At 35.9% G+C, this 16,363-nt stretch overlaps 1 pseudogene; it reads left to right on the forward strand.

Annotated features, from left to right (window-relative positions):
* LOC103662032 overlaps positions 1 to 15,400 on the forward strand; it is a 58,762-nt pseudogene extending 43,362 nt beyond the window's left edge.
* The last annotated feature ends 963 nt before the right edge of the window (positions 15,401 to 16,363 follow it).

The raw sequence follows: 16,363 nt of genomic DNA on the forward strand, positions 1-16,363 counted from the left end.
AATGGACCTGCTTGATGCAGATGTAAATAGAAATAAGAAGTAACCTAACCGTGATAGGCATGAAAATCCCTGGGCATTTCATTTTACTCACAGGGGAAAACAGGAGTTGTCACAACCCTGGACTGACTTAATAGAGCTGGACACTCAGGAAAGGGAGAGGAATGGCCAGGATGCCCATTTCATGCTTGACACAAGGGGAAAAACAGATTATCTCCAGCATAATTGACACTGAGCAGGACTGAAACCATGGAGAGGCTTTTCATCTTGGTAAGAATTTGGTCATGATCAAAGCACCACTGTGGGGAGCAAAAGCATGAGAGATAGTGCCCAGAACATACCATAACCGCCTCCACCATAATTCTCTAGGGGTGGCTGTGCAAGCATCTGCTAAGTATTTATTAAAGTATGCGAGTAAAGGACACTCTAGTGACATTTTTATAGCACTCATGAAGCTAAAATATAAAGCCTGTAATATTTATCTAGTGCAATTTATAAATACATTTTTTATAATCCCAAACAATTGAGAAGCTTGGCAGCCAGTAAGCTCAATTTGAAAAAGACAGTTTTAGCTAAGAAATGCTTTTAATCATTAAAAAAGTTTACAACTTCGTAAATTTGGGCTGCTTATCTAAATCATCTGAAATTTTTGCAAGTATGGCTTTCCTAAATATAAAATATTCTTCCCACTACTGCACTTTATCTTATTATAGTAGCTGGAAATGTATTTTATTTTATAAGAACAACCATTTTATCTGTACCAACGCTATGAAATATCTTGAATTGACCCCTGTATTGAATTTATAAAATGTTTTTCATTTTTGTAATTGATTGAAATTTTAAAATCATAGCCATGTTGAGATTTTACACCCCATAGAATTTGTGTAGAAAAAAGTTGAGAGTTCTGCAGTTTTGTTAACTCTCAGAATCTAGATCCAAATGTTAGCTTAATTAGTGAGTTTGGCAAATCTTATTATAGTTACTGTAGTAGAAAATGTCTTAAACATATGATAAGTGGGCCCAATAGATATTTTAAAATGACAAAATATCTAATATAAGAAACATTTCCATAATCTGAAAAGAACGACCCATTCTGGTTTAAGCACAAATATATTCACTCATTTGTCTGTGCATTCAAGTTACATACATACATACATTCATTTAATAGATATTTATTGAGCAGATAAAGTGTTTTAATGTGCCCTGGATAAAAAAGGTAAATAATAGACAGTAATTGTTCTTCTGAACTCAGTGTGGAAGAGAGAGAAACATACCCCCTGGTTGACATTCTGTGGGTTATCATTTCATACTAGCCAACAATCATGAAGTGAGAAAAAAAAAGCCTTTAATTCCTGATTTAGACATTTCCTACTTGTGTGGCTCTGGTTAAGTTACTCAAACTTTCTAAGTTTTAGTTTCCTCTTCTATTAGAGAAGTTTCCTCTGCTTTTAAATAGTTACAATAATATTACTTAAGGATTATAAAGATTAGATGAAATAATTTATGTAAACTATAACAATACTAGCCTAATAGTTGTTTTTATTAATTTATACACAATGAGAAATCCAGTAGTACAGTGGTCAATTTGAATGTAGTGATTATTCTGCTCAATTATACCACTATTACCATGGAATAAAAATATACACATTTATTGCTACTTCGTTGTTTTGCTTCCCATACTACAAAAAATGAAAGATTGATAAGCACTATTAAAAGCTAAAATTAAAGTAACAGCTAATTGAAAAATTAACACATTTTATACGTGAAACATTAGACACTCTGGAAAAGACAAGCTGGGTCCGTACACAAGATAGCACAAGGTATCTGTGGCTGACGCTGTTCATTAGAGTTTATGGCTTTGGAATCCTTTCACGTCACACTCCTTTTCGTATACACTGATCTTATAATGATGCAGTGGTCTTTATAATTGAAAGAAATTATAATTTCTTGGGTGGTCCCATAATTGAAAGAAAAAGTACATATAAAGTCACAGAACATTTTCCTCACCTTTTTGTTGTAAGAATGATATTTAAACTAGTCCCATTTATGTGTCGAGCATCTGATCCTTTTTTTACTGACATAGGTGAATATATTCGGGTTTATTTCTGCTTCTTCACATGTATTCACTTACGCATAATTATTTATAGCCCAAGATTAAAAACATGTTATATTTCATGTCATGAAACTATTATTCTTAAAGTTAAAAACATCTATTCTTTCATACTATTTTTCGATGAAACATCAATTTCTATCAATTTCTAAAAACAACAACAACAACCTAGTAAGATAGATAAAATAAAGACCCCTAAAAGGGGATCAAGGAGGGGCAAAGGAAGAATAATGACAGCAGTAAGAATCCCCTTGATGATGAAGGAGTGCAGCAGAAGGTGAGCGTAGCTGGGTACTTGCTCGGACAGCTTTTGTTGTCTCTTAGGAGCTGGAATCTGAGAGTACTTAGAGGTTGATCACCATTGCTACAGAAAACACACATTTTGCAAAGAGCTAGGATTTCCTAAGCACCATGCAGCATAGAATTAGGTCTTGAAAATGTTAATTTTTATTAGGTTACAAGTCACTGAAGCCAAGAAACTTGGTGGGAGATGACACACTTAGCTCACTAATCCAAGGAAATACTGCACAAACCAAGCTTCAAACCTCTGTGTTCATATCTCTATTCAAGATTTCGGATTACCAGGAACCAGGCTGAAGGAGGTTGTAGCAGGAGTTTTCTGCTGGGTCATTCTTATATCTTGTCGTAACTTGGGGGTGGGTCCCATTAACATGTGGCTGCCAGAGGCACCAGGAGTGTTTTTCTAGGGAAGAAAAGGGAATTGTTAAACACCTAGACGCTATCCTAAATGGCAGTTACTATAGAACTGGCAGTGTTTAATCAATTGATCAATTTTACCATCTTCAGACCAAGAGGCAAGAATAAGAAAAGATGTTGTATACAGAAAAATAACTTCCTCTCTGTAACTCAGATCCCATGCATTCCCAGAATGTATGCACATGAAGTTCTACTTAAGTACTGAAATAGCTATAAATATTTGGTACATATATTAGGGTACTGGTTAGGCTGCTTTAAACAGGGGTGATATATACTAGTCACTTCAATTAAATAGTAGTTTATTTCTAATGTTATAGTTTTATTTCTTTTATTTTTTCTTTTATTTTTAAAATTGTTTTGGAGAGAGAGAAGCTGAGCCCAACATGGGGTTCAATCTCATGACCTTGAGGTCATGACCTGAGTTGAAATCAAGAGTCAGATGCTTAACCCACTGAGCCACCCAGGCTCCCCATTACAGTATTATTTCTAATGGTAGAGTACAACAGTAAGTGACCCAGACATATTAGAGTAGCACTGTCATCTTCAGGGTATGACTTCCATGTCTGGATCCAAGCAAGCTACTCCTTTTTTTATCACCTGACAACCAAGGAGATGGGAGAAAGGAATTAAGAAGCACATGCTTATTCCTTTTAAGGAGATCTGATGATGGCTGAAAGCACTTCTGTTCATTTCTCCTGATCAAAACTTAATAAAATGTCCACACCTAAAATGCACGAGAAGCTGAAAAACTGTGTCTAATTCGGTCAACCATGTGGCCCATTTATAACTATTGTTACGGAAAAATGGAAGACTGGGTGTTGATGACAACAAACAAGCTGTCACAAAACTTTAAAGAAGCTCAGAAATGAGGCCGGCAAAATAAATTAAGAATTGAAATCGTAACAAAGACATAACAAGTTCAGAACTATGAAAACTTAATAATTCTCAAATAACCAAAGTGGCATGGGATTTTCCAAAAACAGAGTCCCCAAGTTACAACAGAGATTTCAAGCATTTGTTGAATCCCAAATTCCTGGAGTGAATGTAAAAAAGTCTCAGTTTCTTTTGACTCTGAAAAATAGTAAAAAAAAAACAACCACAACATATGATTTTGATCTAATTTGATGCTTACAGCAAAAGCTCATGAATATAACAGTTACAATACAGATCCAGCTTTTTTAAGTACTTATGTTTTTGAATTTTGGTTTTAAATGATAATATTTCCTAAATCTTATTATTATAGGAGTGATTTTTATTTGTATTAAAAACTACTATTGATAGTATTTTAAGTTTCATCAAGGAGAATTCAAGATTAATGCGTTAACTAAGCCTTTACGCCCATATAGATCCTCCCCATCTAGTGGCAGCTTCTTGAATTACATGGGGTGTCCTTTAAGAAAAGCAACATTCAAACCATGCAGTATGCAAAATATAATTCTTCTTGAGTTATATTTATTTATCATAGAATCTTATCAGACACTTCTGGAAATAGAAGTGCCATATGTCTCATTGGTTAAATGGCAATAGATAATTTGCTTTTGGAGTTACCTATGTGTACGTGTATGCATATGATAACTGTCCACATTAAAGAAAATATGACTAGGTATTTCAATCATATATTAAAAACCAAATATTCCACACTGGATACAGAGTGTTATCTCTAAGACACCTCCGCTATTCCAATCAGATGTGACTACTGGAGACAATAATCAACAAAGATTATCCACACAGGACAAAAACAAGGAAATTTAATTGGCTGGCTGAAATACTGGATCCACTTACGTATTTGATTATTTACTTATGTCATTAAATTAAATATATATTGATTGTATTTTATGTATATACTCACAATAATTCATTTTGTTTTATGGTTTAAAATCAAATTCCATCTTTATGGACTTACTGTTCAAATTGTTCCAGCTTTGATCATGAGGAGTTTCTCATGGTTGTCTTCTGTGTTCTATCAACAGGTATCCATTTTTATTAAGATTTTCCATACTTTGTGGCCAACATATTTGAAGATCATATTATATTTTCCCTGCCTGAGCCCTGGAATCAACTAGTTCTTAAAAAAATCCATGGTTCCTTTTATTGGAGAATGGTGTTTAAAACCAAATCTGGGAGCAAGGTATGCTCATTACTGGGAGTCATTGCCTCTATATGCTTTCAGTGGACCTAGCCTGGAAATATATTCATGTACACTAAGCATAAGCACACATCTATACTTCTTTATCTACCTGCCTTCCTATCTATCTACGTCCCTATCCATCTATTCATGAGAAACATAATTACTAACTAGATTACAGCATTTATGTTCAGTGCTTTTTGTAATTAGGTTTCCAGTCAAGATACTGGTTTCCAAATTTAATAAAGTTATTTGTTTTCTTCCCCATCTACTTCAGTATGGTTTTGTTTTTACCTTTTAATCTAGTTAGGTTTATTTTTTAGTGTTCATATTCTGTTTTTATTCTCCCCATATCCTGGTTGGTTTTGTTTGTTTATTTGGAAAGATACAAAGAATTATGAGATACATTACTATGGTTCTAAGATTCAGAGCCGTACAAAATGATATACTCAGAGAAATGTCACTTCCTCCTCATTGCTATTATCCTGATCTTATCTCCTTTTTTTAAAAATCCTTTTCATACAACTTCTAATAGAATGTACATATAGAAATCACCTGAAATGTCCATTGCTTTAAAGAAAATTTATACTTTCAGTTCTTATATAATATATATTATACACACACATACACTTACAGAGAGAGAAAGAGCTCCTGTACATTTATTTCATCTCAAATTCACCACAGTTTGTACTTTCATGTTTTCAAATGAGCAAGCTGATCAGAATAGTTGATAACAACAAGTGTGAGTCTGTTTTACCTGAACAGTCTAGGGCTTGGTGAAAAAAAAAACCCAAAGCCACAGTAGAAGTATATCCTAAATATTTCATAAGACATATTTACCGTTACAATATTTTGTTGCTTATCTGAAATTTAAATTTAACTAGGTGTTCTGCATTTTATGTGATAGCCCTATCTGAGCAGGGCAGAACTGGATCAGGTCAGAAGGTGACATTTCACGCACACCTAAAGGTACAGAGTAAGAGTCAAAGGTTCTACACAAACAGGGAGCTTGAACACATTCTAATGAATATATGCATGGAAGTTGTTTTCTTTTATTGCTATAAACTCATAAATATCTTAAAGTTTCAACATAGTTTCTGGCAAAGCCTATGAAAATCCAGGAATCAGGGGAAGCCTCCCTGACTGGTTCCTATCACTGCCCGTATGCTTTGTAGTAAGACCGGGCTCAAAGATCAGGAACAATTATGAGAGGCAGTGTGGAAGCTGCTTTAGTTGCCTACAGGGTTTGGAGTTAGGGAGGAAAAAAGCAGTGTCTAGCACTGGTAAACAGAGGATTGAGTTGCTGGTCTCAGGCCCTTTCCTCTGTAGAGAAAAGGGTTCAGGGCATCTCAGTGGGGAAAGTTTCAGAATCAGAAAAACCTCACTTGGTTGGATCTGTAAACTGAAATTTAGGAAAAGAAAGAACAGGATCCAGGCGCATATTCTTAAAGGAGTTTTTCTTTGATTTTTTCCATTTGGAATTTTTTTGGTGATTGTTTTGGTATTCCTATCAGAATCATATTCAGAGAAAAAAATTATCTACCATTTGAGAAAGGGAGACAATAGCTACAAAAATGGTATAGGAATAGCGAGCGGTATGAGTGAAAGTCATAAAATAGGATAATTTTCAGAGGGCAACAAAAGTTGCTGTCTTCTGTATTCATCCCTCAATTATATTTTGCCACTAGAGCTTGTGTTACAGTACAAATGGAAAAATATTACTAAGTGCATGCATTTGTTGTCCTAGTTTATGAAAGATCATCAGTGTTTTCAAATTCTGCATAAGTAAAAGTAAATTATTTAACCAAATTATGTGGGGAAATAGCAAAGAAAAAAGGAACATAATTATGTTTAATGTATTCTCCAAGGTAAAGCATAGTAATTTGTTTCTTGTACTTGTAGTACATAGGGCTATTTCTAATAGGTTTTCTTCTAGATATTTATCTGCCAATCTCCAACTCATTAACACTAGTTATTAATATTTGATATGGAAGCAAAAGCTTGAATTTGTAACGTAATTTAAACCAGATATTAGCCAGTATTTATGCATTTCACAAAGTATCGGCCGTATGTAAAAGGGCAGTACATACAGGGCTGTGCAAACTGACCAGGACTAAAGGGTCTTACTAACAATGGAGAAAACTATAATACATAATCCCAAGATCTTTAAAAATGCTCATCAAAACATTAAAAACTTTCTTAAAAATAGTAAAACTGATATTTATTTTGTACACTGTAAAACAGTGGAATCATGAAGAATTAAAGTGTTTTTATTTCTCTGTAAAAAAACACATCAGAAGTTTGAACAGTGCTTCCTTCTTCTCATGTATCTTACAATATGGAGCAAGTATCTTTTCTATGACTTGGAAAACTGCCTTCCTCCTAAGTTTTGATCAACTTCCCGCGTTTATCCTTTCTACTTTCAATGTCATGAAATATCTCCAAAGTTCCTTTAAATGTGAAGTTTTTGGCCAGTGTCAGTTCCTCTGAGACACTGTGATCCTTTTCATCACAAACACTTCCCTCATTTACACTGATGAATTTGCCTCACTAAATTCTCTTAGAGGCTCTCTCAAGCTTTTCTAGAATTTCATTTACACCAGATTCTAACTCTACTTCCAGCGTTACCACTTTTTGTTTCTTTGCTGCATTTTTATCTTTTGATTATCCATCTTTGTAAAATGCCATCTGAGTTTATCAGGGAATACAAAGAGGCCATGTGACTATAGTTTTGCTTTCTGTGTGTGAACTGAATAACGCACACACACTGGCCAATCGCTGACAGACCCTGAAAGAAGTGACGTGATTGGTCGCTGATTCTGATGTGCGACAATTATTTCCATGGAGATTTGTGGGCTGAAGAGGTAGGAGCAAAGTTGGTACTTTACTTGATGACTCACAGTTAATACACCGTAGTAACTGAAATTTGAATCATGTTGTCAACAGTCTGGGGTTAGTTAACTCAAGTGTGGTGAATGAAATTTGTTCATCTCAAAATTGGAAAGCTAGGATTGTATCTACTGCAACCAGAATTAGGCTGGTTGTTAAATTTAGTTGGCAGTGAAGGCTTCTCTCATTGATCAGGGGGCTCAGCAGAGTTAACAACACAAGGCTAACTTAGAAAGGACTTAGCTTTGCCATAAGCCTCAAAAGCACCCCCAAACACACACCAGTACCCAAATACAAAATATAACTGAAAATAGCATGCTTATCATGTAAACACGACTTCAAGACCAGTGCCCTCGTTGCTCTGACCATATAGACACACATAATCTTCTCATTTACAGATATTCCTCTATATCAGATGCTATCAGTGATTAAGCCCAAGATAGAAAAAAATTACTTTATAGAGACCAGCATTCAACTGGAACTTTGAGTTCATCAGTGTCTCAATAATCAGCAAACAGTGCTTCTACTTTCTCTCCACAAAACTGTTGGCCTATGAGTCTGCCAGCTCATGTCCCTTATTATTGTCATTATCCATAATTATTGGCATAATTTGGCATAATATCTAATCCCATCATACCATATTGCACTTTGGTCCTATAGAGATCACATCCGTTCCTCCAACTCAGAATTGTTCCTTACCTATCTGAGCCCTCATGCTCTGTCACATGGGCTCTCTGTTCTAAAATACTAAGGAATTTGCCAAATTGTGTGTGAATAATATGTTCACATTATATACAACCATAGTTATGTACATTTCTTCTACCAGTTCATTCTCCTTCCACGAGGAAAATAACAAATAACGTAAAAATGAAAATATATATACATATTTATATATAAAATAACTTATTAATATACATATTTATATATAAAATAACTTATTAATATATAATGTATTTTATATATAAATATATATAATATTATGTATATTCTGAAAATTTATAGAGAATTTACAAAGCCTGAAAGAAAGTTCTTAGCATAAAACAAGTTTTAATGGAGGAGAGATAAAAGACATCTTTCCCCCAAACCATGGATCCTTTAAATTTTTTTTTTCTATGAAAACAAGAAAACGTATTTTGTCTTGTGGCAGATACTAAAACTCTGTGGTTATGATCTATAGGAAAAGAAAGCCCTAAAAAACTTATTCTCAGTAGTCAGGAGCTAATGTTAAGTTCCTTTATCTGACATTACCAGAGTTCAAAGATTGTTGTAAATGTCAGTAATCAAATCTACAAAGGATGTCTCTGAGGATGGGATTAGGAAGCAAACCCATCCTGAAGCCAACTGTTAACCTCAAATTATCCTTTTATACTCCAGCAAAACATCAAGGAGATTAGAATCAAGGAAAAACCATGCTAATTGATACTAATAAAGGTCAGCCACAAGAAGTAATTAGACCTCTATGAAAGCCCTGGGGGCCTAATCCTCTGCCTGCGTTGCAGTCTCCAACTGGAAGCTTTTAGAAGACACTGCCTCACTGTGAGTGAGGGGCATCCACAGGCTGTGATAACATGAAAGTGTTGAAGATTAGCAAAGCCAGGCATGAGGATATGGAATTGGGAGAGAAGCAAATAGGACATAAGAGGAAAGAATCAGCAAGTACACCAGAGCATCATTTTCAAGTTAAGATCAAGTGAGGAGTTAAATCTCAATGTCATAGTCAGATGGGAACAGACAAAATTTTAGAACCAAATGACTCATTTGGAGTGAAGAATTTTCAGTTAACATGCTGAGCCATGTAATCATGAGATATGTAAGAGGACCATCTGACCAAAGTTTGGATATTAAGCCACAAGACTTGAGCTAGTGTTAGATGTCTAGAGCATGTATTTTCCCACAGCACGTCTCTTCTAAAGACTTACGATTCAGACTCTTTACCCTTCTTTCTTTTCCCTCAAATTAAAAGCATGTTATAAAATACAACATATAAAATAAAAGTACACTCTGATCACCAACAGTTTTGGAAACACTCTGCCCTTGGGCAGTGAAATATTTGATTTCCAAAGACAATGCCTCCATGAATTCAGAGGCTCTGTGGTGGACATTTAGTTATGAAAATTATTTCGTTCCCTCACATTCTTGGGTATTTGTAGTTAAATAAGGCCTAAAGAGTTTGTTCTATGTGGCCATAGTGAAATGTCCACTTCACTCAAGTAACATAGATCATTACCCTTCCTTCCTTCAGTCCTTCATTCAAAGATAATTATTGGTGACCTACAATGTGGCAAGAGCTTTATTTTCTATTTATTAGAAATACAAATATATGGGGAGCCTGGGTAGCGCAGTCGTTAAGCGTCTGCCTTCGGCTCAGAGCGTGATCCCGGTGTTCCGGGATCGAGTCCCACATCGGGCTCCTCTGCTGGGAGCCTGATTCTTCCTCTCCCACTCCCCTGCTGTGTTCCCTCTCTCGCTGGCTGTCTCTCTGTCACATAAATAAATAAAATCTTAAAAAAAAAAAAAAGAAATACAAATATAAATAAGAAAGAGTTCCTACTTTTAAGAGTTTAGATTCCAGAGAATCTCAAAAGATGGCAGGGAGATGGAAGCTGAAGATTCTAAGATCTACTTTTGATTGTATTAAAGTATAGACTCAAATATTTATTCTTTCTAGAGAGGCAATTCCAGTAGAAGTTGGTAAATATCCTTAGCTTCATACAGGCAGAAACTTTTTGCAAATCGTGTCAATCAGCACATAACATTATTAGATATGGGTTTAAAAGAAGATAGTGTTCAGGATATTGTGGACTGTACAAAATTGTCTGGTGTGGTTATTGATCTTCACAATTGCAGTATATGGTAATGATATTGTATAATATCAGGGTTGGCATTATTTTATTTATATTTATTTTTTGTATTTTATTGTGTATATATTTATGTGACTATATATTTATATGTATTATATTTTGTAATGTATTTTATTCATTTGATTCAAATTTCTTGTAGTCTACTTACTTAGTGGATGTAAGTTTTCCAATGTCAAAAAGAAGGTAGTCATTTTTTCCATTTTATTCTTTGCTATATTTCTAATATTTGCAATTTAATAGATGCACAATAAGTATTTGTTGACTATTGTTTCATATAACAGCAGGAGTAGGGGTCTAATACTGGATTTTTCTTACCCTCTACCTGACAATGCTATATTCAGAGAAGTGCATCTTTGAAAGGTAAAATCACAAGTACTGTCTATGATTTGACACACTTATTTTATTAGCCCATGGAAAATTACCATGCCTCCAATAGCCATATGGGATATAAACATGAAGGAAAATACACCATTTTGTGGAGAGATTAAAATTTTATTGTGTTATTATTGCTTGATAATGACAGTTATCCTATACAGAAGTGTTTTTTGCAATGAGAGACATGTGCATAAGTTTGACGTGCATTAAATACTGAAACACGTAGACAAAAATTATCCAAGCATCTATCAATCTTCTGATTAAATCAAAGATAATGTCAGTGTACTGTTATTAAGCCTTTTGTACCTCACTTATACTTGCTAATCTCCTTTTTTCAAAAATTTTATTTATTTAATTTGAGAGAGAGAGAACATGAGCAGGGGAAGGGACACAGAGAGAAGCAGACTCACTGCTGCTCAGAAAGCCTGTTGGAGGGCTTGATCCCAGAACCCTGGAATCATGACCTGAGCTGACTGAGCCACCCAGGCACCCCGCTAATCTGTTAATCTCCTTTTATGGAAGAGAAAGCAAGCTTTGCTATTACAGCATTTGTTAGGCAACAATATTTGACTGGAATTTTAAAATCTTGTTTGTTTTGAATTTATTTTGCATAGATACCTTCTATTATAGTAAGTGATAATGTTTTAAAAATAATGATACAAAGTTTTAAAAAAATTATGTTTAAAAAAGTTGATTTAGTCAAAACTAAACAGCCTGACAGGAAGTAATTGCATGTGGTTAAAGTTGTAAAGATGATATGAAAAAAGACTGAAATTTGGAAAACACCAATTGAAGTCCAAGGAAATAGAATTGCTTTATTATTTGCTTGAAGCATAATGGAGATATCAAGACCAGAGCTTGACCTGACCTTAGAATCAAGGTCTTCATAATGGTGTATTAAGATCACAAAGAGATTGTCCTAGAAGGAATTTCTAATTCCTCTTCCCCAATCTCTGCAGCTCACATGGCTTGCTCAAACAACAAATTTATTGTCTTCGACTTTCTTAAGATTTTCTTATCTTGATTGCCTGCCTGGTCTGATCTGTGACCATTGTGATTATCTACCGGTTTTCATCCTTCAATTCTGACTCTGAGACCAATACATTCTAACTTGCTCCTGAACTCCAGCTTTACTATAATTTTTCCACATCTTTGTAATGCCTTGGGCTAATTTCCTCCGAAGAATAATACAGGTCCTGTGTTTTCAAACATACTACATACATTCTGCCTAGGTGGAGTTCTTTACGTTTATAAAGATGCAACCAGGGAGACAATTCTGTTATGTTATATACCTCTCTTCAGAAATGGATTTACCCTGACAGCAATGAAATCTAAATATCACCAGTGAAGACAGCTTTCAAAGCCATGTACCTAATTGTTTTCCAGAATTTTGTGTTCTTTTCTAATAAGACAGCAAGCAACATTACATAAACTTCAGGCCACATAAAATGTGGATTGATGCCAGCTGCAACTATAACAATAAGAACAATTTAGTAATTTCTGAAGCCAATGTATAAGAATATATCAACTATACTTCAAATAAATAAATGAGTAAATAAATACAAATTTCAAAAAGAATGATTCAGGCATATTAGTAAAATAACAAAACATTTGTAAAGAAATGATGGGGACAATTATAGCTTGAACACTGAGGACTGAAAGTACCTACCCTCTCACAAAGCATATTTTCTGTAATAACATGATTAGTCCATTACCTTCACTAGCATAATTTTACTATTCTATAAGACTCTTATCCAGGTAAACATACTTATTGTTTAGTAGAGGAACTTCATGAAAGACCCATAAATGCTTCAATATAAACCATCAATCGTTTATATCATTAAGATTCTTTGAACCCTCAGCCCCAAAAGCCTTACGTTGCTGTTACTACCAATCTTAGACTGATATATCCTGATTCTTACACAATCCTAATCAATCTCCCTCACTCTTCACATTGAAATACTACCTTAAATCAAACTGTAAATACTCAGTAAAGTAGAATCTTGCCTACCCTTTATGGGACATTTGCCCAGTTCTGTTGAGATGTTTTTCTCCCTTACTATAGTAAGCAATGAACTCAAATCTTTTTTTTTTTTTTCTTCCAAATCTGTCTTATGAGCAGACTATGTTGGGAAGCCAGCATACAACAGCTTACAAGCCCTTTTATGTATACATATACCTGCAAATAATCATTTTAGCTGTAAACTTCTCTAAGTTATGGCCACATCAATGATTAAGAGAATATATAATTTGATAATAGAATATATATATACAATGATAAGAAAATATATATAAATTTATATATATAAATATAAACAGATAAGTCCAACCTGGTGGTATCCATGGTTACCTTCATTGAGTTTTTTCGTCATCCTTTGGAAGATAGAAATCAGAATTTTAACATTTAAGCACTGAATCTGAATTTTCTGCAATTTTTAAAATTCCTTCTGAAAATATGTGGTCTTCTGAAAGTAACATTTGGTTATTTTCTATGGGAAACAAATGGAGCTGAGTGAATTTTTGGAATTGATTAAATGTGATTATGTGCAGTATTTCCTTTTTTTTTTTTTCCATCAGATCTCAAGTAAGAGTCTTAAATGACTGAGCTTTAATCCCAGAGATAGGCGAGACAGAAGGTCAAGTAAAGAATTCTCTGGTCCGCATTTTCAGTTTATTCAATCTAGTTTCTAAATATTTGTGACTCCTTCTCCTTATTTTCCCTATCAAATGCAATGCTAGTTGCAATGACAATGGCTCAAGTCTGCATAAAAGGAAAAGGAGACAGCATGATGACACTACAAAAATAATTATTTATTATTTGAAAATAATTCATTCATCTCCATTGACACAGAGACAGAGCAGAAGCCCTCCACCCCATTTCGCTTTTGCAGCCACAATATCCTGCTTCTTCTTATCCGCTCTTGTTGGCCCTGATGTTCGTTTAAACCAATTTCATTTTTGCAACAGTGTGTTTGATAATTATGTGGGGAGGTAAGAAAGACGATGCATGAAAATCGAGGACCCTGCATTTAAATATCTTCCTCGGGGATGCATGCAAGAGTAATAATCTTGGTAATAGTTCATATTTGTGATATTTGCTTTCAAGATTGGACATAATATATTACCAGAGAGGTAGAAAGAAAAGACCAATAAAGGGTAAGGATCAATTTGTTGGAGAAAATGAGAAATGTGAAGAATCTCAGGTTATGTCAAAAAAATAAGTCCTGAATCTTCTATCGGCAGCTCTTTATGAGCTAACCATTTACTTTTGACCTTTCCTGAGAGGAGATATGTAATCTTTGCTTAAAGAAATGTGGAGGCTGGCATCCTCCTGGCTGACCTGCACGTACAGCTGGGCAAGCACAGCCTGGCCTCGTCCACCTGAGAGCTGTTTCAGATGTGACTGCAAGGGGCGGGCATCTTTGGGTTTGGAATGCACAACACAGGGATCAAACACGACATCTATTCACATGATGGCACTGACCCTGTTGACACCCGTGGGACCATTCTTGAGTGCTCCAAGTTTAGCAACACAGAGGTGTTCCAGGCAGTGCAGGTGCACCTGGGCTGCCTTGGTCAATCTCATCATCACCCTGCAGTGTGTGCCCCAGTTCTACTTGCAGGAGATCTCCCTCCCCTCAATCCTGAAAGAGGTTCTTGACAACCTGGACAGACACCTGAAGAAATCTGAATACTTTCACTTCCTTTGGTTCTCACACAGTGAGAACATCAGCATCATCTACTGGGACCACGCCAAAAAGCCCCCCTTCTCTTCAGCCAACTGGTTTTGGGACTATGCCATCAGATTCTATTTACTGAAGTTCTTGCTCTGGATCAGTTCCTTCTGCTGGGCCTTTGTCAGCCAGATCAACCGCTTCTTCTTCTAGCTCCTGTTCATCAGGAAGGAGAGTAGCAACGTCAGCCACAAGATCTTCACCCATGAGTGCTGCTTCAAGCAGCATGTCCAGGACAGGGCCATCCCCAGATAGAAGACCAAGGAGACCCTGCTGGAACTGAAAGCCATCCTGGAGACCTGCCCCAAATGATGGCTCACTACCCCATAGAGGCACTTCATCTCCGGGAGATGATATCTTGCTGAGTTCCTGCTTCCAGAGGGACAGCTGCTACATGAACATCATTATGTGCAGACCCTATGGCAAGGAAGTATCACAGCTGGACTACTGTCTGGCCTAGGAGATCATCATGAAGACAGTGAGGGGCAAGCCCCATTGGGCTAAGGCCCACAAATCTGCCTGGAGGGACTTAGAAAATGTATCTAGCCTCTTCGTAGTTCTGTGCCATCTGAGAAAGCTGGGATGTTCCTGAATGGTATCTGAAGGTGTTCTACAGAAGAAGAAACCAAAAATAAATTGAGCCTGCCCCATTCTAACCCCAGGCCCACCTCCAATTAGGTTGAAGGCTCAATGTCCCACTGGCCTGGTGGGTAATATTACCTCTTTCTGCGGGCCTTCTGCTGCAGCACTCACAGCTGCTCCTACCCACAGTGATGAGCCTGGACCTGGACAGGTCTCCCTGCCCTCCTACGTCCTTTCTCCTCACAACAACCCCATGCAAGGAAGAGCAACCAAGTCCCTATTTGCATTTCCATGTGGCAGCTCCTTTTCCTGAACCTATAATCACCACAATTTTTTTTCCCAGGAAATAGAGAAACCCCAAAATGTTATGCTTCTTTAAGGGGCCAGGGATTCAGTCATTCACAGGTTCACCTGCCAGCTAGGTGTCTGTGGCTCGGGGACCCCATTAAAGGGTTTGGGCACAGTAGTCATTTGTAAAGTGCTCTCCCTCCTTTCACACATGAGGGTTTTTCAAATGCTCAGGTGAGTGCCCACCTGCCCTGGGACTGCCTTTTTCCAGTTTCTACCTGAGTTTCTACCTCTCATAGCCTGACCTTCAAATATGTCTTTTGCAGGGGTTATTTGAGGAGTGGGATTCTCTTTGCCTTCTTTTAAATAAAGACCAAGAATTGAAAAAAAAAAACTTGTAATATCAAAAATTTCAAAATAAACAAAACCAAACATAAAATAGGCTTGTATAGCAAAAAATATAAAGGAAAAATTATAGAGGAAAATGATTTTTCTAGATTTTTTCCAAAGAAATGAGTAGGCATACATCAAGTGATTACACCTTCATATAAGTATGCTAATATTATATAGTAAAAATAGCCAGTGTGAAAGACTGTCTGTTTCTATCTTAGTCTGTTTTAGATTGTAAGTTCTAACAGGTCAAAATCTTTGAATTCTCCAAGTTAGTTCAATGTGCACTAGAATA

Source organism: Ursus maritimus, unplaced genomic scaffold (genome assembly GCF_017311325.1).
Source record: "Ursus maritimus isolate PB19 unplaced genomic scaffold, ASM1731132v1 scaffold_4, whole genome shotgun sequence".
In the NCBI taxonomy this organism is placed as follows: domain Eukaryota; kingdom Metazoa; phylum Chordata; class Mammalia; order Carnivora; family Ursidae; genus Ursus; species Ursus maritimus.